This window comes from Anopheles darlingi, chromosome X (genome assembly GCF_943734745.1).
Source record: "Anopheles darlingi chromosome X, idAnoDarlMG_H_01, whole genome shotgun sequence".
In the NCBI taxonomy this organism is placed as follows: Eukaryota; Metazoa; Arthropoda; class Insecta; order Diptera; family Culicidae; genus Anopheles; species Anopheles darlingi.
Genome location: NC_064873.1, coordinates 7411080 through 7437179, shown reverse-complemented (window position 1 = coordinate 7437179; position 26100 = coordinate 7411080). Strand labels below are relative to the sequence as shown.

At 43.5% G+C, this 26100-nt stretch overlaps 1 protein-coding gene across 2 annotated transcripts in view; it reads right to left on the bottom strand.

The window, feature by feature from the left end:
* Positions 1 to 26100, bottom strand: part of LOC125950030 (E3 ubiquitin-protein ligase ZNRF2-like) — an 87043-nt gene that overhangs the window by 41473 nt on the left and 19470 nt on the right. The window contains exon 8 of one of the 2 annotated variants that reach the window (XM_049677617.1): positions 16989 to 23280. The exons of the other annotated variant lie outside the window; for it this stretch is intronic. The gene's annotated coding sequence lies outside the window, so the exon portion shown is untranslated. Of the gene's footprint in view, positions 1 to 16988; positions 23281 to 26100 lie in introns of those variants that run through there. 2 annotated transcript variants of the gene reach the window in all.

Sequence of the window (26100 nt, the reverse complement as noted above, 5' to 3'; positions counted from 1 at the left end):
TTTGGTCATGTGCAAGCTGCACGGCCAAAAGACATCGAAGATGCATACGCTTTTCTTTGCAAGTTCCAATCAAAGGAATTGGTCGTATCTACACAAAACAAAAGTGCAAACACGACAAAACATTTCGCTTATCAACCAAACCACAAGTTTAAATCACCAGCACAACCGACTCGGGAAACAGGAAACCAGTCGAATTTCTTCAAACAGAAATCTCATAAACCATACACACCGCACCAGGAAAGTGAGGTAGGCGGAAGAGATCCAACCATTCATAAAAATTCCGAACCAATGGATGTGGACCCTTCACTGAGAAGTAGGAAAACGTTTAATAAGAAGGAAATGAACAATGCTGAAATAACCGACTACGAAAATTTTTGCGTAGTTCAACAAACAGCAAATCCCCCTTAGAAACATCTAGCGATTTTTTACCATATCTTGTGAACGATACGAAGATAATCGCAACAACTGGAACGGGTCGGGATTTGCAAGAAACTATCACCACAGATGGGAAAACCAACACGGCCCAGCGAGGTACTCGGGGCTAAATACTCCAAGACAACAACCAAAGTCGGGTGAAAGATATGATCAGCAAGGACGCAACCAAAGACCCGACTACCGTCCAGAGGGCCCCAGAGGCGCAAGTAGGAATGGCCCAATACCTAATCATATGATTGGCGTAGTCAAGTTCCCATTGGACTGTACAGGGGCAGGCCATATTACAGTACAAATCAACACTAAGAATGGATCGGAAGTGGCTGAGTTCCTTGTAGATACAGGAGCTACAGTAAACTTACTTAGATGGAGGGATGCAAGTGATTTGGGCATGGTAAGAATAAACACTAAGGAAACTACAAAATTATCAGGGATAAGCGGTCGCTCCATAGAAACATTGGGGACCTGCGAATTAGATCTGCAAATCGGCGAAGATATATAGTTATAGAGGCCTGAGCGTATAGCGTAAAATATAGAAAAGGAAACTAAATGAACCGATGAATAGGAACATTCATTCCGCGAGGAATGAATGAGATAGGTTAAGCGTTAGGTTAGGGCGCATTTTAAGCAGCGTAAGCATTTTTTGTCATGTTCACGAGGTGGGGAAACACTCGGTACTCTTAATCGGTCCGTCTCGCAATAAAGACGTATAATTGGCGCAGCCGGTCGGTCCAGTGAAGTTGCAGTTTAGTTAAAAACAGTGGATAATTTTGTGAAAAAAAAAAGCAAAATCAAGTGGTTCCGCGAAAGCATCCACGGTACTTTTATAAATCGTGCTTGGAGTAGAGAATCCCCCGCTGACTGTCAACGTGGAGTACCACCATTGTCGCTGGAACCCGCAACACGACACAAAAGGTAAGTTTTTAAAAATCTTCCTTCCATCAATTGGCACTACCAGATAGACCAATTGTACATTCCTTAGAGCACTACCAGATAGACTCTAAAGAAAAAAAAAACAGCACTATCAAATAGACTGTTTTTTAAACAAAACCCTTATTTTTACCAATAATTGCCATACATGAGCAAGAAATTGGGCGAGCTATTGTTCAATAATCGTAACATTAGCGAGGACGAAGACAGTGATAATTCACTAATTAACAACAGTGCAGTTATGGCAACCGAAAATAATCAGTTTTTCGATCAATTGTCTGGGCAGCTAAATGCGCTGACTCAGTCAATCAATGCGTTGAACGAGCGACAAGCGCAGTATGACGCGAGGTTAACAGACATCGCCGCGCAAGTCAATCCGACACCAGGTGCATCGCAACCGTCGCGACCCATTGTGGCGCAGACGCACCCTCAGCACTTTGATGCGTTTCGGATACCTGACCCGATCAAAGGGCTACCGAAGTACGATGGGAATCGCAAGCAATTGAACAGCTGGTTGACTACAGTAGAGCACACACTAACGCTTTTTAGACCGTTAGTTGGTGATCAAATATTTTCGCTGTATGTGCAAGAGGTTTTTAATAAAATAGAAGGTAGAGCGAAAGACATTTTATGCCTCGCTGGAAATCCCCGAGATTTTGAAGGAGCAAAAGAAATTTTGCTAAATGCTTTGGGTGACCGACAGGAAATGTCTACGTATAAGTGCCTACTATGGAAAAATAGAATGGATGACAATGGAAACATCTATAAATATTATGAGCGCACAAAACAAATCGTGCAAAAAATAAAAACACTTGCCAAGCAAAACCAAACATTTAACCAACATTGGGAAGGCATCAATCAATTTATAGATGATGATGGTCTTGCTGCTTTCATAGCAGGCTTGAAGGAACCATATTTTGGTCATGTGCAAGCTGCACGGCCAAAAGACATCGAAGATGCATACGCTTTTCTTTGCAAGTTCCAATCAAAGGAATTGGTCGTATCTACACAAAACAAAAGTGCAAACACGACAAAACATTTCGCTTATCAACCAAACCACAAGTTTAAATCACCAGCACAACCGACTCGGGAAACAGGAAACCAGTCGAATTTCTTCAAACAGAAATCTCATAAACCATACACACCGCACCAGGAAAGTGAGGTAGGCGGAAGAGATCCAACCATTCATAAAAATTCCGAACCAATGGATGTGGACCCTTCACTGAGAAGTAGGAAAACGTTTAATAAGAAGGAAATGAACAATGCTGAAATAACCGACTACGAAAATTTTTGCGTAGTTCAACAAACAGCAAATCCCCCTTAGAAACATCTAGCGATTTTTTACCATATCTTGTGAACGATACGAAGATAATCGCAACAACTGGAACGGGTCGGGATTTGCAAGAAACGATCACCACAGATGGGAAAACCAACACGGCCCAGCGAGGTACTCGGGGCTAAATACTCCAAGACAACAACCAAAGTCGGGTGAAAGATATGATCAGCAAGGACGCAACCAAAGACCCGACTACCGTCCAGAGGGCCCCAGAGGCGCAAGTAGGAATGGCCCAATACCTAATCATATGATTGGCGTAGTCAAGTTCCCATTGGACTGTACAGGGGCAGGCCATATTACAGTACAAATCAACACTAAGAATGGATCGGAAGTGGCTGAGTTCCTTGTAGATACAGGAGCTACAGTAAACTTACTTAGATGGAGGGATGCAAGTGATTTGGGCATGGTAAGAATAAACACTAAGGAAACTACAAAATTATCAGGGATAAGCGGTCGCTCCATAGAAACATTGGGGACCTGCGAATTAGATCTGCAAATCGGCGAAGATATATAGTTATAGAGGCCTGAGCGTATAGCGTAAAATATAGAAAAGGAAACTAAATGAACCGATGAATAGGAACATTCATTCCGCGAGGAATGAATGAGATAGGTTAAGCGTTAGGTTAGGGCGCATTTTAAGCAGCGTAAGCATTTTTTGTCATGTTCACGAGGTGGGGAAACACTCGGTACTCTTAATCGGTCCGTCTCGCAATAAAGACGTATAATTGGCGCAGCCGGTCGGTCCAGTGAAGTTGCAGTTTAGTTAAAAACAGTGGATAATTTTGTGAAAAAAAAAAGCAAAATCAAGTGGTTCCGCGAAAGCATCCACGGTACTTTTATAAATCGTGCTTGGAGTAGAGAATCCCCCGCTGACTGTCAACGTGGAGTACCACCATTGTCGCTGGAACCCGCAACACGACACAAAAGGTAAGTTTTTAAAAATCTTCCTTCCATCAATTGGCACTACCAGATAGACCAATTGTACATTCCTTAGAGCACTACCAGATAGACTCTAAAGAAAAAAAAAACAGCACTATCAAATAGACTGTTTTTTAAACAAAACCCTTATTTTTACCAATAATTGCCATACATGAGCAAGAAATTGGGCGAGCTATTGTTCAATAATCGTAACATTAGCGAGGACGAAGACAGTGATAATTCACTAATTAACAACAGTGCAGTTATGGCAACGGAAAATAATCAGTTTTTCGATCAATTGTCTGGGCAGCTAAATGCGCTGACTCAGTCAATCAATGCGTTGAACGAGCGACAAGCGCAGTATGACGCGAGGTTAACAGACATCGCCGCGCAAGTCAATCCGACACCAGGTGCATCGCAACCGTCGCGACCCATTGTGGCGCAGACGCACCCTCAGCACTTTGATGCGTTTCGGATACCTGACCCGATCAAAGGGCTACCGAAGTACGATGGGAATCGCAAGCAATTGAACAGCTGGTTGACTACAGTAGAGCACACACTAACGCTTTTTAGACCGTTAGTTGGTGATCAAATATTTTCGCTGTATGTGCAAGAGGTTTTTAATAAAATAGAAGGTAGAGCGAAAGACATTTTATGCCTCGCTGGAAATCCCCGAGATTTTGAAGGAGCAAAAGAAATTTTGCTAAATGCTTTGGGTGACCGACAGGAAATGTCTACGTATAAGTGCCTACTATGGAAAAATAGAATGGATGACAATGGAAACATCTATAAATATTATGAGCGCACAAAACAAATCGTGCAAAAAATAAAAACACTTGCCAAGCAAAACCAAACATTTAACCAACATTGGGAAGGCATCAATCAATTTATAGATGATGATGGTCTTGCTGCTTTCATAGCAGGCTTGAAGGAACCATATTTTGGTCATGTGCAAGCTGCACGGCCAAAAGACATCGAAGATGCATACGCTTTTCTTTGCAAGTTCCAATCAAAGGAATTGGTCGTATCTACACAAAACAAAAGTGCAAACACGACAAAACATTTCGCTTATCAACCAAACCACAAGTTTAAATCACCAGCACAACCGACTCGGGAAACAGGAAACCAGTCGAATTTCTTCAAACAGAAATCTCATAAACCATACACACCGCACCAGGAAAGTGAGGTAGGCGGAAGAGATCCAACCATTCATAAAAATTCCGAACCAATGGATGTGGACCCTTCACTGAGAAGTAGGAAAACGTTTAATAAGAAGGAAATGAACAATGCTGAAATAACCGACTACGAAAATTTTTGCGTAGTTCAACAAACAGCAAATCCCCCTTAGAAACATCTAGCGATTTTTTACCATATCTTGTGAACGATACGAAGATAATCGCAACAACTGGAACGGGTCGGGATTTGCAAGAAACGATCACCACAGATGGGAAAACCAACACGGCCCAGCGAGGTACTCGGGGCTAAATACTCCAAGACAACAACCAAAGTCGGGTGAAAGATATGATCAGCAAGGACGCAACCAAAGACCCGACTACCGTCCAGAGGGCCCCAGAGGCGCAAGTAGGAATGGCCCAATACCTAATCATATGATTGGCGTAGTCAAGTTCCCATTGGACTGTACAGGGGCAGGCCATATTACAGTACAAATCAACACTAAGAATGGATCGGAAGTGGCTGAGTTCCTTGTAGATACAGGAGCTACAGTAAACTTACTTAGATGGAGGGATGCAAGTGATTTGGGCATGGTAAGAATAAACACTAAGGAAACTACAAAATTATCAGGGATAAGCGGTCGCTCCATAGAAACATTGGGGACCTGCGAATTAGATCTGCAAATCGGCGAAGATATATAGTTATAGAGGCCTGAGCGTATAGCGTAAAATATAGAAAAGGAAACTAAATGAACCGATGAATAGGAACATTCATTCCGCGAGGAATGAATGAGATAGGTTAAGCGTTAGGTTAGGGCGCATTTTAAGCAGCGTAAGCATTTTTTGTCATGTTCACGAGGTGGGGAAACACTCGGTACTCTTAATCGGTCCGTCTCGCAATAAAGACGTATAATTGGCGCAGCCGGTCGGTCCAGTGAAGTTGCAGTTTAGTTAAAAACAGTGGATAATTTTGTGAAAAAAAAAAGCAAAATCAAGTGGTTCCGCGAAAGCATCCACGGTACTTTTATAAATCGTGCTTGGAGTAGAGAATCCCCCGCTGACTGTCAACGTGGAGTACCACCATTGTCGCTGGAACCCGCAACACGACACAAAAGGTAAGTTTTTAAAAATCTTCCTTCCATCAATTGGCACTACCAGATAGACCAATTGTACATTCCTTAGAGCACTACCAGATAGACTCTAAAGAAAAAAAAAAACAGCACTATCAAATAGACTGTTTTTTAAACAAAACCCTTATTTTTACCAATAATTGCCATACATGAGCAAGAAATTGGGCGAGCTATTGTTCAATAATCGTAACATTAGCGAGGACGAAGACAGTGATAATTCACTAATTAACAACAGTGCAGTTATGGCAACGGAAAATAATCAGTTTTTCGATCAATTGTCTGGGCAGCTAAATGCGCTGACTCAGTCAATCAATGCGTTGAACGAGCGACAAGCGCAGTATGACGCGAGGTTAACAGACATCGCCGCGCAAGTCAATCCGACACCAGGTGCATCGCAACCGTCGCGACCCATTGTGGCGCAGACGCACCCTCAGCACTTTGATGCGTTTCGGATACCTGACCCGATCAAAGGGCTACCGAAGTACGATGGGAATCGCAAGCAATTGAACAGCTGGTTGACTACAGTAGAGCACACACTAACGCTTTTTAGACCGTTAGTTGGTGATCAAATATTTTCGCTGTATGTGCAAGAGGTTTTTAATAAAATAGAAGGTAGAGCGAAAGACATTTTATGCCTCGCTGGAAATCCCCGAGATTTTGAAGGAGCAAAAGAAATTTTGCTAAATGCTTTGGGTGACCGACAGGAAATGTCTACGTATAAGTGCCTACTATGGAAAAATAGAATGGATGACAATGGAAACATCTATAAATATTATGAGCGCACAAAACAAATCGTGCAAAAAATAAAAACACTTGCCAAGCAAAACCAAACATTTAACCAACATTGGGAAGGCATCAATCAATTTATAGATGATGATGGTCTTGCTGCTTTCATAGCAGGCTTGAAGGAACCATATTTTGGTCATGTGCAAGCTGCACGGCCAAAAGACATCGAAGATGCATACGCTTTTCTTTGCAAGTTCCAATCAAAGGAATTGGTCGTATCTACACAAAACAAAAGTGCAAACACGACAAAACATTTCGCTTATCAACCAAACCACAAGTTTAAATCACCAGCACAACCGACTCGGGAAACAGGAAACCAGTCGAATTTCTTCAAACAGAAATCTCATAAACCATACACACCGCACCAGGAAAGTGAGGTAGGCGGAAGAGATCCAACCATTCATAAAAATTCCGAACCAATGGATGTGGACCCTTCACTGAGAAGTAGGAAAACGTTTAATAAGAAGGAAATGAACAATGCTGAAATAACCGACTACGAAAATTTTTGCGTAGTTCAACAAACAGCAAATCCCCCTTAGAAACATCTAGCGATTTTTTACCATATCTTGTGAACGATACGAAGATAATCGCAACAACTGGAACGGGTCGGGATTTGCAAGAAACTATCACCACAGATGGGAAAACCAACACGGCCCAGCGAGGTACTCGGGGCTAAATACTCCAAGACAACAACCAAAGTCGGGTGAAAGATATGATCAGCAAGGACGCAACCAAAGACCCGACTACCGTCCAGAGGGCCCCAGAGGCGCAAGTAGGAATGGCCCAATACCTAATCATATGATTGGCGTAGTCAAGTTCCCATTGGACTGTACAGGGGCAGGCCATATTACAGTACAAATCAACACTAAGAATGGATCGGAAGTGGCTGAGTTCCTTGTAGATACAGGAGCTACAGTAAACTTACTTAGATGGAGGGATGCAAGTGATTTGGGCATGGTAAGAATAAACACTAAGGAAACTACAAAATTATCAGGGATAAGCGGTCGCTCCATAGAAACATTGGGGACCTGCGAATTAGATCTGCAAATCGGCGAAGATATATAGTTATAGAGGCCTGAGCGTATAGCGTAAAATATAGAAAAGGAAACTAAATGAACCGATGAATAGGAACATTCATTCCGCGAGGAATGAATGAGATAGGTTAAGCGTTAGGTTAGGGCGCATTTTAAGCAGCGTAAGCATTTTTTGTCATGTTCACGAGGTGGGGAAACACTCGGTACTCTTAATCGGTCCGTCTCGCAATAAAGACGTATAATTGGCGCAGCCGGTCGGTCCAGTGAAGTTGCAGTTTAGTTAAAAACAGTGGATAATTTTGTGAAAAAAAAAAGCAAAATCAAGTGGTTCCGCGAAAGCATCCACGGTACTTTTATAAATCGTGCTTGGAGTAGAGAATCCCCCGCTGACTGTCAACGTGGAGTACCACCATTGTCGCTGGAACCCGCAACACGACACAAAAGGTAAGTTTTTAAAAATCTTCCTTCCATCAATTGGCACTACCAGATAGACCAATTGTACATTCCTTAGAGCACTACCAGATAGACTCTAAAGAAAAAAAAAACAGCACTATCAAATAGACTGTTTTTTAAACAAAACCCTTATTTTTACCAATAATTGCCATACATGAGCAAGAAATTGGGCGAGCTATTGTTCAATAATCGTAACATTAGCGAGGACGAAGACAGTGATAATTCACTAATTAACAACAGTGCAGTTATGGCAACCGAAAATAATCAGTTTTTCGATCAATTGTCTGGGCAGCTAAATGCGCTGACTCAGTCAATCAATGCGTTGAACGAGCGACAAGCGCAGTATGACGCGAGGTTAACAGACATCGCCGCGCAAGTCAATCCGACACCAGGTGCATCGCAACCGTCGCGACCCATTGTGGCGCAGACGCACCCTCAGCACTTTGATGCGTTTCGGATACCTGACCCGATCAAAGGGCTACCGAAGTACGATGGGAATCGCAAGCAATTGAACAGCTGGTTGACTACAGTAGAGCACACACTAACGCTTTTTAGACCGTTAGTTGGTGATCAAATATTTTCGCTGTATGTGCAAGAGGTTTTTAATAAAATAGAAGGTAGAGCGAAAGACATTTTATGCCTCGCTGGAAATCCCCGAGATTTTGAAGGAGCAAAAGAAATTTTGCTAAATGCTTTGGGTGACCGACAGGAAATGTCTACGTATAAGTGCCTACTATGGAAAAATAGAATGGATGACAATGGAAACATCTATAAATATTATGAGCGCACAAAACAAATCGTGCAAAAAATAAAAACACTTGCCAAGCAAAACCAAACATTTAACCAACATTGGGAAGGCATCAATCAATTTATAGATGATGATGGTCTTGCTGCTTTCATAGCAGGCTTGAAGGAACCATATTTTGGTCATGTGCAAGCTGCACGGCCAAAAGACATCGAAGATGCATACGCTTTTCTTTGCAAGTTCCAATCAAAGGAATTGGTCGTATCTACACAAAACAAAAGTGCAAACACGACAAAACATTTCGCTTATCAACCAAACCACAAGTTTAAATCACCAGCACAACCGACTCGGGAAACAGGAAACCAGTCGAATTTCTTCAAACAGAAATCTCATAAACCATACACACCGCACCAGGAAAGTGAGGTAGGCGGAAGAGATCCAACCATTCATAAAAATTCCGAACCAATGGATGTGGACCCTTCACTGAGAAGTAGGAAAACGTTTAATAAGAAGGAAATGAACAATGCTGAAATAACCGACTACGAAAATTTTTGCGTAGTTCAACAAACAGCAAATCCCCCTTAGAAACATCTAGCGATTTTTTACCATATCTTGTGAACGATACGAAGATAATCGCAACAACTGGAACGGGTCGGGATTTGCAAGAAACGATCACCACAGATGGGAAAACCAACACGGCCCAGCGAGGTACTCGGGGCTAAATACTCCAAGACAACAACCAAAGTCGGGTGAAAGATATGATCAGCAAGGACGCAACCAAAGACCCGACTACCGTCCAGAGGGCCCCAGAGGCGCAAGTAGGAATGGCCCAATACCTAATCATATGATTGGCGTAGTCAAGTTCCCATTGGACTGTACAGGGGCAGGCCATATTACAGTACAAATCAACACTAAGAATGGATCGGAAGTGGCTGAGTTCCTTGTAGATACAGGAGCTACAGTAAACTTACTTAGATGGAGGGATGCAAGTGATTTGGGCATGGTAAGAATAAACACTAAGGAAACTACAAAATTATCAGGGATAAGCGGTCGCTCCATAGAAACATTGGGGACCTGCGAATTAGATCTGCAAATCGGCGAAGATATATAGTTATAGAGGCCTGAGCGTATAGCGTAAAATATAGAAAAGGAAACTAAATGAACCGATGAATAGGAACATTCATTCCGCGAGGAATGAATGAGATAGGTTAAGCGTTAGGTTAGGGCGCATTTTAAGCAGCGTAAGCATTTTTTGTCATGTTCACGAGGTGGGGAAACACTCGGTACTCTTAATCGGTCCGTCTCGCAATAAAGACGTATAATTGGCGCAGCCGGTCGGTCCAGTGAAGTTGCAGTTTAGTTAAAAACAGTGGATAATTTTGTGAAAAAAAAAAGCAAAATCAAGTGGTTCCGCGAAAGCATCCACGGTACTTTTATAAATCGTGCTTGGAGTAGAGAATCCCCCGCTGACTGTCAACGTGGAGTACCACCATTGTCGCTGGAACCCGCAACACGACACAAAAGGTAAGTTTTTAAAAATCTTCCTTCCATCAATTGGCACTACCAGATAGACCAATTGTACATTCCTTAGAGCACTACCAGATAGACTCTAAAGAAAAAAAAAACAGCACTATCAAATAGACTGTTTTTTAAACAAAACCCTTATTTTTACCAATAATTGCCATACATGAGCAAGAAATTGGGCGAGCTATTGTTCAATAATCGTAACATTAGCGAGGACGAAGACAGTGATAATTCACTAATTAACAACAGTGCAGTTATGGCAACCGAAAATAATCAGTTTTTCGATCAATTGTCTGGGCAGCTAAATGCGCTGACTCAGTCAATCAATGCGTTGAACGAGCGACAAGCGCAGTATGACGCGAGGTTAACAGACATCGCCGCGCAAGTCAATCCGACACCAGGTGCATCGCAACCGTCGCGACCCATTGTGGCGCAGACGCACCCTCAGCACTTTGATGCGTTTCGGATACCTGACCCGATCAAAGGGCTACCGAAGTACGATGGGAATCGCAAGCAATTGAACAGCTGGTTGACTACAGTAGAGCACACACTAACGCTTTTTAGACCGTTAGTTGGTGATCAAATATTTTCGCTGTATGTGCAAGAGGTTTTTAATAAAATAGAAGGTAGAGCGAAAGACATTTTATGCCTCGCTGGAAATCCCCGAGATTTTGAAGGAGCAAAAGAAATTTTGCTAAATGCTTTGGGTGACCGACAGGAAATGTCTACGTATAAGTGCCTACTATGGAAAAATAGAATGGATGACAATGGAAACATCTATAAATATTATGAGCGCACAAAACAAATCGTGCAAAAAATAAAAACACTTGCCAAGCAAAACCAAACATTTAACCAACATTGGGAAGGCATCAATCAATTTATAGATGATGATGGTCTTGCTGCTTTCATAGCAGGCTTGAAGGAACCATATTTTGGTCATGTGCAAGCTGCACGGCCAAAAGACATCGAAGATGCATACGCTTTTCTTTGCAAGTTCCAATCAAAGGAATTGGTCGTATCTACACAAAACAAAAGTGCAAACACGACAAAACATTTCGCTTATCAACCAAACCACAAGTTTAAATCACCAGCACAACCGACTCGGGAAACAGGAAACCAGTCGAATTTCTTCAAACAGAAATCTCATAAACCATACACACCGCACCAGGAAAGTGAGGTAGGCGGAAGAGATCCAACCATTCATAAAAATTCCGAACCAATGGATGTGGACCCTTCACTGAGAAGTAGGAAAACGTTTAATAAGAAGGAAATGAACAATGCTGAAATAACCGACTACGAAAATTTTTGCGTAGTTCAACAAACAGCAAATCCCCCTTAGAAACATCTAGCGATTTTTTACCATATCTTGTGAACGATACGAAGATAATCGCAACAACTGGAACGGGTCGGGATTTGCAAGAAACTATCACCACAGATGGGAAAACCAACACGGCCCAGCGAGGTACTCGGGGCTAAATACTCCAAGACAACAACCAAAGTCGGGTGAAAGATATGATCAGCAAGGACGCAACCAAAGACCCGACTACCGTCCAGAGGGCCCCAGAGGCGCAAGTAGGAATGGCCCAATACCTAATCATATGATTGGCGTAGTCAAGTTCCCATTGGACTGTACAGGGGCAGGCCATATTACAGTACAAATCAACACTAAGAATGGATCGGAAGTGGCTGAGTTCCTTGTAGATACAGGAGCTACAGTAAACTTACTTAGATGGAGGGATGCAAGTGATTTGGGCATGGTAAGAATAAACACTAAGGAAACTACAAAATTATCAGGGATAAGCGGTCGCTCCATAGAAACATTGGGGACCTGCGAATTAGATCTGCAAATCGGCGAAGATATATAGTTATAGAGGCCTGAGCGTATAGCGTAAAATATAGAAAAGGAAACTAAATGAACCGATGAATAGGAACATTCATTCCGCGAGGAATGAATGAGATAGGTTAAGCGTTAGGTTAGGGCGCATTTTAAGCAGCGTAAGCATTTTTTGTCATGTTCACGAGGTGGGGAAACACTCGGTACTCTTAATCGGTCCGTCTCGCAATAAAGACGTATAATTGGCGCAGCCGGTCGGTCCAGTGAAGTTGCAGTTTAGTTAAAAACAGTGGATAATTTTGTGAAAAAAAAAAGCAAAATCAAGTGGTTCCGCGAAAGCATCCACGGTACTTTTATAAATCGTGCTTGGAGTAGAGAATCCCCCGCTGACTGTCAACGTGGAGTACCACCATTGTCGCTGGAACCCGCAACACGACACAAAAGGTAAGTTTTTAAAAATCTTCCTTCCATCAATTGGCACTACCAGATAGACCAATTGTACATTCCTTAGAGCACTACCAGATAGACTCTAAAGAAAAAAAAAACAGCACTATCAAATAGACTGTTTTTTAAACAAAACCCTTATTTTTACCAATAATTGCCATACATGAGCAAGAAATTGGGCGAGCTATTGTTCAATAATCGTAACATTAGCGAGGACGAAGACAGTGATAATTCACTAATTAACAACAGTGCAGTTATGGCAACCGAAAATAATCAGTTTTTCGATCAATTGTCTGGGCAGCTAAATGCGCTGACTCAGTCAATCAATGCGTTGAACGAGCGACAAGCGCAGTATGACGCGAGGTTAACAGACATCGCCGCGCAAGTCAATCCGACACCAGGTGCATCGCAACCGTCGCGACCCATTGTGGCGCAGACGCACCCTCAGCACTTTGATGCGTTTCGGATACCTGACCCGATCAAAGGGCTACCGAAGTACGATGGGAATCGCAAGCAATTGAACAGCTGGTTGACTACAGTAGAGCACACACTAACGCTTTTTAGACCGTTAGTTGGTGATCAAATATTTTCGCTGTATGTGCAAGAGGTTTTTAATAAAATAGAAGGTAGAGCGAAAGACATTTTATGCCTCGCTGGAAATCCCCGAGATTTTGAAGGAGCAAAAGAAATTTTGCTAAATGCTTTGGGTGACCGACAGGAAATGTCTACGTATAAGTGCCTACTATGGAAAAATAGAATGGATGACAATGGAAACATCTATAAATATTATGAGCGCACAAAACAAATCGTGCAAAAAATAAAAACACTTGCCAAGCAAAACCAAACATTTAACCAACATTGGGAAGGCATCAATCAATTTATAGATGATGATGGTCTTGCTGCTTTCATAGCAGGCTTGAAGGAACCATATTTTGGTCATGTGCAAGCTGCACGGCCAAAAGACATCGAAGATGCATACGCTTTTCTTTGCAAGTTCCAATCAAAGGAATTGGTCGTATCTACACAAAACAAAAGTGCAAACACGACAAAACATTTCGCTTATCAACCAAACCACAAGTTTAAATCACCAGCACAACCGACTCGGGAAACAGGAAACCAGTCGAATTTCTTCAAACAGAAATCTCATAAACCATACACACCGCACCAGGAAAGTGAGGTAGGCGGAAGAGATCCAACCATTCATAAAAATTCCGAACCAATGGATGTGGACCCTTCACTGAGAAGTAGGAAAACGTTTAATAAGAAGGAAATGAACAATGCTGAAATAACCGACTACGAAAATTTTTGCGTAGTTCAACAAACAGCAAATCCCCCTTAGAAACATCTAGCGATTTTTTACCATATCTTGTGAACGATACGAAGATAATCGCAACAACTGGAACGGGTCGGGATTTGCAAGAAACGATCACCACAGATGGGAAAACCAACACGGCCCAGCGAGGTACTCGGGGCTAAATACTCCAAGACAACAACCAAAGTCGGGTGAAAGATATGATCAGCAAGGACGCAACCAAAGACCCGACTACCGTCCAGAGGGCCCCAGAGGCGCAAGTAGGAATGGCCCAATACCTAATCATATGATTGGCGTAGTCAAGTTCCCATTGGACTGTACAGGGGCAGGCCATATTACAGTACAAATCAACACTAAGAATGGATCGGAAGTGGCTGAGTTCCTTGTAGATACAGGAGCTACAGTAAACTTACTTAGATGGAGGGATGCAAGTGATTTGGGCATGGTAAGAATAAACACTAAGGAAACTACAAAATTATCAGGGATAAGCGGTCGCTCCATAGAAACATTGGGGACCTGCGAATTAGATCTGCAAATCGGCGAAGATATATAGTTATAGAGGCCTGAGCGTATAGCGTAAAATATAGAAAAGGAAACTAAATGAACCGATGAATAGGAACATTCATTCCGCGAAGAATGAATGAGATAGGTTAAGCGTTAGGTTAGGGCGCATTTTAAGCAGCGTAAGCATTTTTTGTCATGTTCACGAGGTGGGGAAACACTCGGTACTCTTAATCGGTCCGTCTCGCAATAAAGACGTATAATTGGCGCAGCCGGTCGGTCCAGTGAAGTTGCAGTTTAGTTAAAAACAGTGGATAATTTTGTGAAAAAAAAAAAGCAAAATCAAGTGGTTCCGCGAAAGCATCCACGGTACTTTTATAAATCGTGCTTGGAGTAGAGAATCCCCCGCTGACTGTCAACGTGGAGTACCACCATTGTCGCTGGAACCCGCAACACGACACAAAAGGTAAGTTTTTAAAAATCTTCCTTCCATCAATTGGCACTACCAGATAGACCAATTGTACATTCCTTAGAGCACTACCAGATAGACTCTAAAGAAAAAAAAAAACAGCACTATCAAATAGACTGTTTTTTAAACAAAACCCTTATTTTTACCAATAATTGCCATACATGAGCAAGAAATTGGGCGAGCTATTGTTCAATAATCGTAACATTAGCGAGGACGAAGACAGTGATAATTCACTAATTAACAACAGTGCAGTTATGGCAACGGAAAATAATCAGTTTTTCGATCAATTGTCTGGGCAGCTAAATGCGCTGACTCAGTCAATCAATGCGTTGAACGAGCGACAAGCGCAGTATGACGCGAGGTTAACAGACATCGCCGCGCAAGTCAATCCGACACCAGGTGCATCGCAACCGTCGCGACCCATTGTGGCGCAGACGCACCCTCAGCACTTTGATGCGTTTCGGATACCTGACCCGATCAAAGGGCTACCGAAGTACGATGGGAATCGCAAGCAATTGAACAGCTGGTTGACTACAGTAGAGCACACACTAACGCTTTTTAGACCGTTAGTTGGTGATCAAATATTTTCGCTGTATGTGCAAGAGGTTTTTAATAAAATAGAAGGTAGAGCGAAAGACATTTTATGCCTCGCTGGAAATCCCCGAGATTTTGAAGGAGCAAAAGAAATTTTGCTAAATGCTTTGGGTGACCGACAGGAAATGTCTACGTATAAGTGCCTACTATGGAAAAATAGAATGGATGACAATGGAAACATCTATAAATATTATGAGCGCACAAAACAAATCGTGCAAAAAATAAAAACACTTGCCAAGCAAAACCAAACATTTAACCAACATTGGGAAGGCATCAATCAATTTATAGATGATGATGGTCTTGCTGCTTTCATAGCAGGCTTGAAGGAACCATATTTTGGTCATGTGCAAGCTGCACGGCCAAAAGACATCGAAGATGCATACGCTTTTCTTTGCAAGTTCCAATCAAAGGAATTGGTCGTATCTACACAAAACAAAAGTGCAAACACGACAAAACATTTCGCTTATCAACCAAACCACAAGTTTAAATCACCAGCACAACCGACTCGGGAAACAGGAAACCAGTCGAATTTCTTCAAACAGAAATCTCATAAACCATACACACCGCACCAGGAAAGTGAGGTAGGCGGAAGAGATCCAACCATTCATAAAAATTCCGAACCAATGGATGTGGACCCTTCACTGAGAAGTAGGAAAACGTTTAATAAGAAGGAAATGAACAATGCTGAAATAACCGACTACGAAAATTTTTGCGTAGTTCAACAAACAGCAAATCCCCCTTAGAAACATCTAGCGATTTTTTACCATATCTTGTGAACGATACGAAGATAATCGCAACAACTGGAACGGGTCGGGATTTGCAAGAAACGATCACCACAGATGGGAAAACCAACACGGCCCAGCGAGGTACTCGGGGCTAAATACTCCAAGACAACAACCAAAGTCGGGTGAAAGATATGATCAGCAAGGACGCAACCAAAGACCCGACTACCGTCCAGAGGGCCCCAGAGGCGCAAGTAGGAATGGCCCAATACCTAATCATATGATTGGCGTAGTCAAGTTCCCATTGGACTGTACAGGGGCAGGCCATATTACAGTACAAATCAACACTAAGAATGGATCGGAAGTGGCTGAGTTCCTTGTAGATACAGGAGCTACAGTAAACTTACTTAGATGGAGGGATGCAAGTGATTTGGGCATGGTAAGAATAAACACTAAGGAAACTACAAAATTATCAGGGATAAGCGGTCGCTCCATAGAAACATTGGGGACCTGCGAATTAGATCTGCAAATCGGCGAAGATATATAGTTATAGAGGCCTGAGCGTATAGCGTAAAATATAGAAAAGGAAACTAAATGAACCGATGAATAGGAACATTCATTCCGCGAGGAATGAATGAGATAGGTTAAGCGTTAGGTTAGGGCGCATTTTAAGCAGCGTAAGCATTTTTTGTCATGTTCACGAGGTGGGGAAACACTCGGTACTCTTAATCGGTCCGTCTCGCAATAAAGACGTATAATTATATACCCCACAAAGTTCCAGGTAGTAGCAGAGCTAATGCTGCCAGGGCTCCTAGGAGCTGAATTTTTACGCAGGTACGCGGCTCAGATCGATTACTGTTGTAATCGGATCACATTGCACCCACAGTCAGACCCAACAACGTCAGGGGAAGGGCATGAAAAGAAGGGACCCCATAAAACCGTACCCCTGGGAATGGTGACGCAAGAAGCAGTAACCTCAACCACAAATAAGTGTGGGGGGGAACTAGTTATGACGATAAGCAACGAGGATTACCAGGAACGAGAAGAGCAAGAAGAATGGTATAAGGAAATCGATCTTGACTCCAATCTTGACTATGACGTGGTAGAATATCGAGATGCCCAGAAGATCTCGGGGCCAGCGAGAATTGCGAAACTGATGGAATTAACAAAACTTCCTCCCGAAGAAAAGGAGATTGCTGAACTTATAACCCAATTTAATGAAGTATTTTTTCTAGAGGGCGACGACTTTGTGTGCACCAACGCTGCCGTGCACGAAATTGAAACAACACACAGCACTCCGATTTTCGAAAAGCAGTACCGCTTCCCGGAGGGAACGAAACAGCAAGTTATCGAGCAAATCGACGAAATGCTCAAACTAGGCATTATTCAAGACAGCACTAGCCCTTGGAATGCACCAGTGTTATGTATTCCAAAGAAAACGGTAGATGCACAGGGAAACAAACGGTACCGGATCGTAGTAGATTTTCGTGCTTTGAACGTCATTACAGTACCATTCGTGTACCCGATTCCCTTGATCCCAGACATATTGGATACATTAGGGGACAGTAAATATTTTTCGACATTGGATCTTAAGTCCGGGTTTTATCAGATTCCCATTCATGAACGGGATGCACCCAAGACGGCGTTTTCCACACCGTATGGACACTATGAGTTTACTCGAATGCCCATGGGCCTGAAAAACAGCCCTTCGACGTTTCAAAAGTTAATGAATAAGGTACTGTACGAGATTCGAGGGGTCCGGGCTGTCGTCTACCTAGATGATATCGTCGTTTACGGAAGATCGATATCCGAACACGCAGAGCATTTGAGACTGGTATTAAATGGGTTACGTAAGCATAACTTACGACTTGAACCGCAGAAATGTCAGATTCTGCGGACGGAGATAGAGTATCCCATCACATAAGCGAACATGGGGTAAAGCCACTAAAGGAGAATGTGAGCAAGATAATCAATCTGAAACCCCCAACAACAGTAAGACAGGTCAGGTCAGTGCTAGGAACGATAAATTTCTATGCCAAATTTATACCCGGAGTGGCACACAAGCGCAAGCCACTCAATGATTTGCTCAAAGATGGGGTCAAGTTCCTATGGACGGAAAAATGTCAGCAATCATTTGATAGCCTCAAGGCCGCATTAGTAAGCGAGCCGCTTTTGGTCAGACCTAATTATGCTGATACATTTGTCCTGACCACTGACGCCAGCCAATTCGCGATAGGAGTAGTTTTGTCTAATGAGAAAACAGAAAATCAGCCCATTGCATACGCCAGCAGAGCACTACGGGGCGCAGAGGAACGGTATCACACTATTGAAAAGGAACTGTTAGCGATCGTTTGGGCAGCCGCGTATTTTCGGCATTATGTGTATGGCCAACGGTTCATCGTATATACGGATCATCGACCATTGGTCTCGATCTGGAAGTTAAAGGAAACTTCACCCACACTGACACGACTAAGACTCAAACTACAGGGTTTCGAGTGCGACATACGGTATAAGCAAGGTCGCGAAAACGTGGTAGCGGACTTTTTATCCCGCATACCCACACCAGACTTGAGGAATGAAATAACGGAGGAAACGGAAGAGACACAATTAGTGGCAATATTGACCCGAGCGCAGAAGAAAAAAATGCAAGAAGAATCCGAGGCAGAAGAAGCCCAACAACAAGCCAGTGAGGGTGACAACCAGAATAATATGGATCCACACATCGACGATCTAATGAACTTACCGACAACAGACAAAGCTGACTCTCGAGATCTCTCGCTTGCCAGGGAATTGTACGAGCAGTTCGAACACGCTCGTATGATGAAAAATATCAATTGGCGCAAGATTAAGTTTGCCCGTAGTATGGAAGATGACCCTTCACGATACCGCATAGTAATATTAAATAGCAGGTCGGTTAATAGCGACATCTCTCGAATTTGGACTCCACCACATGGGCTGAAGGATTACACGTCTCAATACGTGATACATGTGCCCGAGGCGAAGATATTGGGAATAGTTTTAGAAGGAAAAAGCAACTCGCTGGTGATCAGTGAACTTTTTTTGGAGAGGCTCCAGCGCTGCCTTTTGAAATTAAAGGAAGTGACTGGGGGGCAACAGGAGATACCCATCCTTTCTTTCAAAAGGATTAAGCAGTTCGCGGTTTTCCAGATGATCCAGTTTTTGGGAGAAAAGCACGGCTTTGTTTTCTCCCTGTACAATGCGAGCTCGGAGCGGATGGAGATACAACCGCACGAAGTACCAACGCTACTAAGGGAGTTTCACGACTCGCCTCTAGGGGGGCATGTCGGGGCAAAGCGCATGAGGAAAAAGATTGGTGCAATCTACTATTGGCGAAATATGAGACAGGACATCGAAGCCTATGTTGCCAAGTGTGAGTCGTGTCAGAAAAACAAAATCTGCCGATTCAACAAAATACCTATGAAAATAACCACTACGGCCGCGGTGCCGTTCGAGAAAATCTTCATGGATATAGTAGTACTGCCGGAGACAGAGAGAGGGAATAGATATGGACTAGTAGCGCAAGATGATCTCACGCGGTACCTCATCGTGGTACCCATGGAGAACCAAGAGGCCACCACGGTAGCAAAAGCCTTTGTGGAACGAATTATCTGTGAGCACGGAGTTCCGGAGCAATTAGTCACTGATCAAGGGACAAATTTTATGAGCCAGGTTATGGTCAGCGCTTGCAAGCTGTTGAAGATCAAAAAGATAAATACGAGTGCATACCACCCTCAAGCAAACCTGGTGGAACGAGCCAATCGGGAACTAAAAATCTATTTGCGGCAGTACGTGGTAGGGAACCCATACGTATGGGATCTACATATCCCGTATTTCTGTTTTCTATACAATACTACAGTAAATTCATCAACTGGGTTCGCTCCGTTCGAACTTATGTATGGTCGGGAGCCCAAACTGCCCACCTCGTTTTTCAAAAGTCACGACAACAATACCAACTACCACACCTACGTTACGGAGTTGCATAACATCTTCCGACACATCCACGGGGTTGCGCGGGAAAGCCTATGGCTATCCAAAGAAAGGCGCAAGGTTTCCTATGACAGAGACGCACGAGAGTGGTATCCCATGTGGGGGGATAAAATTTTGATACAGGCTAACCCAATGGGAGTAGGGCAAAAGCTCCTAAGCACGTGGAGAGGGCCCTATACCGTAGTAGACGTACCTAGCGAACAGACAGTAGTAGTAAGAAACGGACATCGCATGGAACGCGTCCATGTCAACCGAGTAAAACGATTCATAGAGTAACAACTATTACACTCAAGCACTATACGCACCCACAAAAAGGATGATAGAAAACAAGGGATTTAGAAAAATGACGCATACACGTAAGGGACGGCAAAGAGAACAAAAAAAAAAAGAAGTAAACATCGAACAGAGGATCTAGGAGAGTTTTAAATGAAAAATTTATATATATATTTCATACCCGTAGGACGAAAGAAGATAATGTTTAATTCTGATGACAGGTTTATCTCGTTGGCCTCCGCCATCATGGCGGATATGCAACCCCGGCTGTACATGGACTCGGAAGGGCCAACATTCGTGAGGCAAGGAGAGCTCGGCATCATCGTTCAGCGGGATTTTAAGGAAATGGAACGCGACTTGCAGTATTTGCAGACTGTTACGGCGCTTCACAAAACACATTGTCAGCAGCTACTGAAATTACGACAAGACGATCGATGTGAATCGGTCTCCATCGTCCTAACACGAAACACGAACGAGTACAAGGACTGGATGGTTTATCTACGAGAGTTTTTCCCCAAGAAACAAAAGAGGGGAATTTTGGCATATCTAGGAGCCATGGATTCCGACGACAGAGCCCGTGTGAATGCCGGACTTGTCTCGCTTCGACAGAATGAAGAGCATCTTAAATTAGCCTATTCACACCAGACAAACGTAGTCGAGACGTTGTACAAAGAAATCGCGAAAGCAACGCACCATGTAGATGATACGCTTAGGCAAATGGAAGAGGCCGAACACCAGATGCAAAAAGAAATGCAGGCCGGAGCTAATTTTACAAAGGAAGCCGGCATTACTCTACGTCTAGAACAGCAGCTAGTAGAAATCGGCATATGGGTAACCCACCTGCTACAACATTTCCACCGTAGCACTCAAAGCTTTTTACACGTGTTCACCGAAGATCGATTGTCAATAGCCGATCTAGCGGAGCTAGTAAACCCCGGGATAGTGATGAATCAGCTCCAAGAACAAGCAGAAAAAATTCCCTCTCATGCACGTTTACCGACCACCCAATCCGGAGATGTGCTACCGGGTTTACTTAGTCTAGCTCGGATCACGAAGGAACTCACACCGGAAAGGATAATAAGTCCTTTAATAATAATAAGGAAAGGATCTCAGTGGAACCCTTTCTGACATCGGACATCCTACGGAAATTAGCTATTGATGTCGCAGACTTAAAAGCAGACACACCGTCGCTTCGACAATTAATCGAGATTCCACTACAAAACCCATGGGTGACGTGGCCAAGCATGTTTGCGGCCGCACTAATGGTAATATGTCTACTTCGAGTTCGTCTTGGAATCAAATGGCAAATTGGAGCACCCCGCAACCACGAAGGCAACAGCGCACTCGAAGTAACAGAAAAACAGATGAACACCCCCGAAGTCAACAGCGTAGTACCAACAGCCGACACTCCGACTTCGCAGAGCTCCGAATGCCCCGAAAAGAAAGCCCCGACGATCCAGAGCACAGTAAGCCAAACCCCTAAACCATTAACACCCAAAATCCCTCCTCCCAAAATACGAACCATACCTAAGGCCGTAACCATAATGTAAAAGAAAAAGTAGGTCAAGCTTTGCGTATTTCACAATTATATTCAAAAAAAAAAAAAAACAAAAATATGCTGACTATCGCTATCATCAAATATTACAATCTAGAAATCACTATGAAGAAACTAGTAGTAAGAGGCAAATCACACTATCTGTAACAAGGACGAAAATTAGCAAGCCGTGAGCAACGTGCGGTATACGAAGTGTTCTCGATCACGCGCCAATTAATTCAGAGTATCGTCATCCAAATCATACAACTTACCATAAGTCTACAAACATTCGACTCAGAGATAGGGAAAGATATAAGGAAAATTAGGCGAAAATTGGAAAGATGTTTGAAATGGAAAAATTCAGGAAAATAATTTTGCGAAGGATCCCGGAAACTAGCCGAAAAGAAACAAAAATTACGAACCGTGAAGGGACACTATTTGAAGATAGAAGAAATAGGAGCAAATGTGAAGAATATGTAAAACGAAAATTTGAGATGCGTTAGAATCACGAAGGGTCCTGGTAAAAAGCCAAGAAGAAAAGGGAAAAAGTATGTTTTACCCAAAGCCGCCAAAGCCGACGCACAGATGATGGACCCAAAACGTAGAAGAAAATGAGCCAATGTGAAGAAAAAATGTAAAAGAAAAATCAATATCGTATAAAAGCATCAATAACATCATATAATTAAGAGAAAAAAATCTAGGACTAACACTCGAGGATCAACACGTTCCGGTGACCCTCGAGCGCAAATAAGTGTGGGGGGGATGAAGCGTCCCGCCTCTGATTATCATTGCCGGGCCACTTCTTCATATTCCTAGCGTTGCCTGCCCGTACCCTTCCCACGCTTCACGAACCCTCGTCTCAGGAAACGCACAAATCGACGCAGCTTACAACAACAGTCGCCGGTACCGGAGGAACATCGTAAACGCCGGGGAAATCCACGTAGGATCCTAGCTGACCGGATAGGCGAGCGACGCTTGCAACAACAACAACGTCTCCAGCGAGACGAACGTACCAGCCACACGGGGTTTTTCCGACACGACGAGACGAGTGATCATCGGCACCAATAACAACGGTCGACACAGTTCACGATCGGGGTACGCCGCCAACGAAGAAGGATCTGCACCGACGCTGGCAGGTACGCCAGGGCAGCAACGGACAGCAGCAACGGACAGCATCAACGGACAGCATCAACGGACAGCAGCAACGGGTAGATTCGACAACGTGCGTGGGCGAGAGGGAAAAGGGTAGAACGGCAGGTATAGTTTAAGATTCTATTTAAGGAATAAACGCGATACACGCGGGGCTCTTTTTCTTGGTCTTCCGCGTCTGGCATTGTTCAAGGAAACACGTTTTCTGTGTCTAGTAATTGTTAGAGAAACAATCCGAAAAGTACGCCATTCTGACTGGCATCGCAGCTAAAATCGGTAAGCCTTGGCCAACGTTGACGGCCATCATCATCCATACCCCCTACACTAGTGAACAGACCGTAGTGATACGAAACGGCAACCGGCACGAGAAGGTACATGTAAACAGATTGAAGAGATTTTATGATTAAAGCCCAGGTAATAGGATATGCTAATTTTTGGTAAAAAAAAAATCGTTCTATCATTAACCGGGAAAACCATAGATAATCCTTTTCATTTATAGGTTAAATCAATGAATGTTTAGCTCTAGCAGGTGTATAAGACGGTCGGTTGCGGGATGATGGTGTTGGATAAAGCAGCGGATTGAATGAGATCGGTAAAAATAAGCAATGCTTAGAGATGCCCAGATGATAGCAGGCACGGATATTTGGTCATCCGTGTAGGCTATGACCAAAACATCGGGGTCCCCTCTTAGCCTTCCATATTTTAACAAGGAAAGAAAGCATCCGACCAGGTAAACCTACAAAGGTGTAATTTTAAGGGTATGATAGTAACGTTCTGGTGGAGCGAGTTGCAGGTGATCTGTTATCTCCTTCACTAGAATATAAGTTTGTCACCCATCTCAAAAGAGACCTGGCACAAATTACTTAGCATTAGGAACCAATAATCCGAAACATTTACTTGCTTGAATATTTTTTGAGAAAAAAAGGATCTATCACACTGGAGCTATGGTTGACAATGGACCCTTGGGAAAAGGATTGTACGGGTAGTACGCACTCATCGAAAGGACCGCTGTCGGAGACGAGTTTCTGGCAGCCCGAATGTCGGCTGAAACAACGATGTCGGTGTAGGAACGAGTACCGACTAGCAAGGGCGACGATGAGATGGCTTTGCCCTGCCGCATAGGGCGGTACTGAACCCCTTCGCTCTAAGAAGGACGACATGTGGAGTCCATCACTGAAGAATGCTCAGACGAAAACGCACCCAGCTTTCACGATCTGCTATAATTTGTTCGAGCACATCGAGGTTCGATAACCACCAAAATGTCAACCTGGCGACAGTTGCATTCCGTTTTCCGCTTTCCGGAAATTGTGATCCGAGAGCTGTCGTCATAGAATCAACGATACGGGAAGGTGTTAGGAGAGAAATTCCTCATCGACCACTTGGATACAGCGATCATGGGGCGCAAATGACAAGCCAGTCATTTTTCAAAGCTATTCGTCGTACCGATCATCCCGTCTTCGCTATGCGGCAATTAATAATCCCGCACTACAAGTAAAGCTACGACACCCCAGAAAGCGCCGCAGTTGCAGCAGTGTCTCATGTCTCTGCGTTTTATTACGTAAGTCCGATTAATTGCTTACCCCAAAATCAAATGTTAAATACTAATCCGGGAAATAACGCTAACCGTTCAGTAGCGCATGAACCAAATATTAAGAATAACACCATCAACAGAAACAAAAACAAATAAGTTGCAATTAGGTCTTGCGAAAGCACACGCTCACAAATCCCTTAAACACTAATAACACCCGCGACGGGACAACCAGGGGCCTTTACCATTAGTAGAAGAGCGCATTTTAGTATTAAAAGCACCCCAGTGGCTTTTAAAACGTGCCCATATTATTTCAAGACTCGATAGCGGGTAATAATTTATATAGAAAGCCATAAGACGCGAAAAACAGCGCAGCTTTAGAATAGTTTATAAAGAAGGCCGTAAGACGCGACAAACGCGCAGCTACAGTATAGTTTATATAGAAAGCCATAAGACGCGACACCGCGCAGCTTTTACTAGCCAATACAGCCATAAGACGCGAGCGCGCGCAGCTGGGCACAAGAATAGGCATTTAATGCGATAAAAAGTAGCACAGCCATAAGCCGCAACTACGCGCAGCTAGTGCAGTAGTATAAGTATATAGACAGCCATAAGACGCGGAAACGCGCAGCTGCATTAGAATTTAGGGAAATCCGTAGGGCCCGGCAGAGAGAGCCCGGCCCCAGCATAGGACAATTAGTTTTTAACCGCTTTTCTTCTTTTTTATTCGGTTTAGCTAGGAACCGGATGTGGCCTTGTGGGTGCCGATCCGTACCGCCCCTAGGATTCCTAGGGTCAAAGGTGCCCTAGGGCTGGGTTCGATTCCCAGTACCGTAACATATAGGAGTTAGGATGCGGGAGAGAAAGTCCTCGCATAAATAGACTAGGAAATCGATAGATGGATAGGTTGGCATGACAGAGCCATGATTTGTCGGGTGTAGACAATGAATGCGAGCGCGCATCATGACCGGCCCCATTTCACACAGGCCTGATCATCGTAGTTAAGATTAGTTAGCTTAGGACCGGCCTTAAGCCTTCGTACTTACCTGCTTGATGATCGCCTCTTCAAGGTGATCATCAAGCACAAATAAGTGGGGGGGGGGGGGGGGATGCAGCGACCCAAACCTGCCTCCACCACCGACCCAGTGTGGCAGATATTCATCGCTCACCAATATTCACTCCCCGTTCATCAGGGATCGTTCATTCTTCACCTCCGAGGTTCACCTTGGGTCATTAGAACCAGAACCCCGAGAAACATTGTTGCTTTACTGA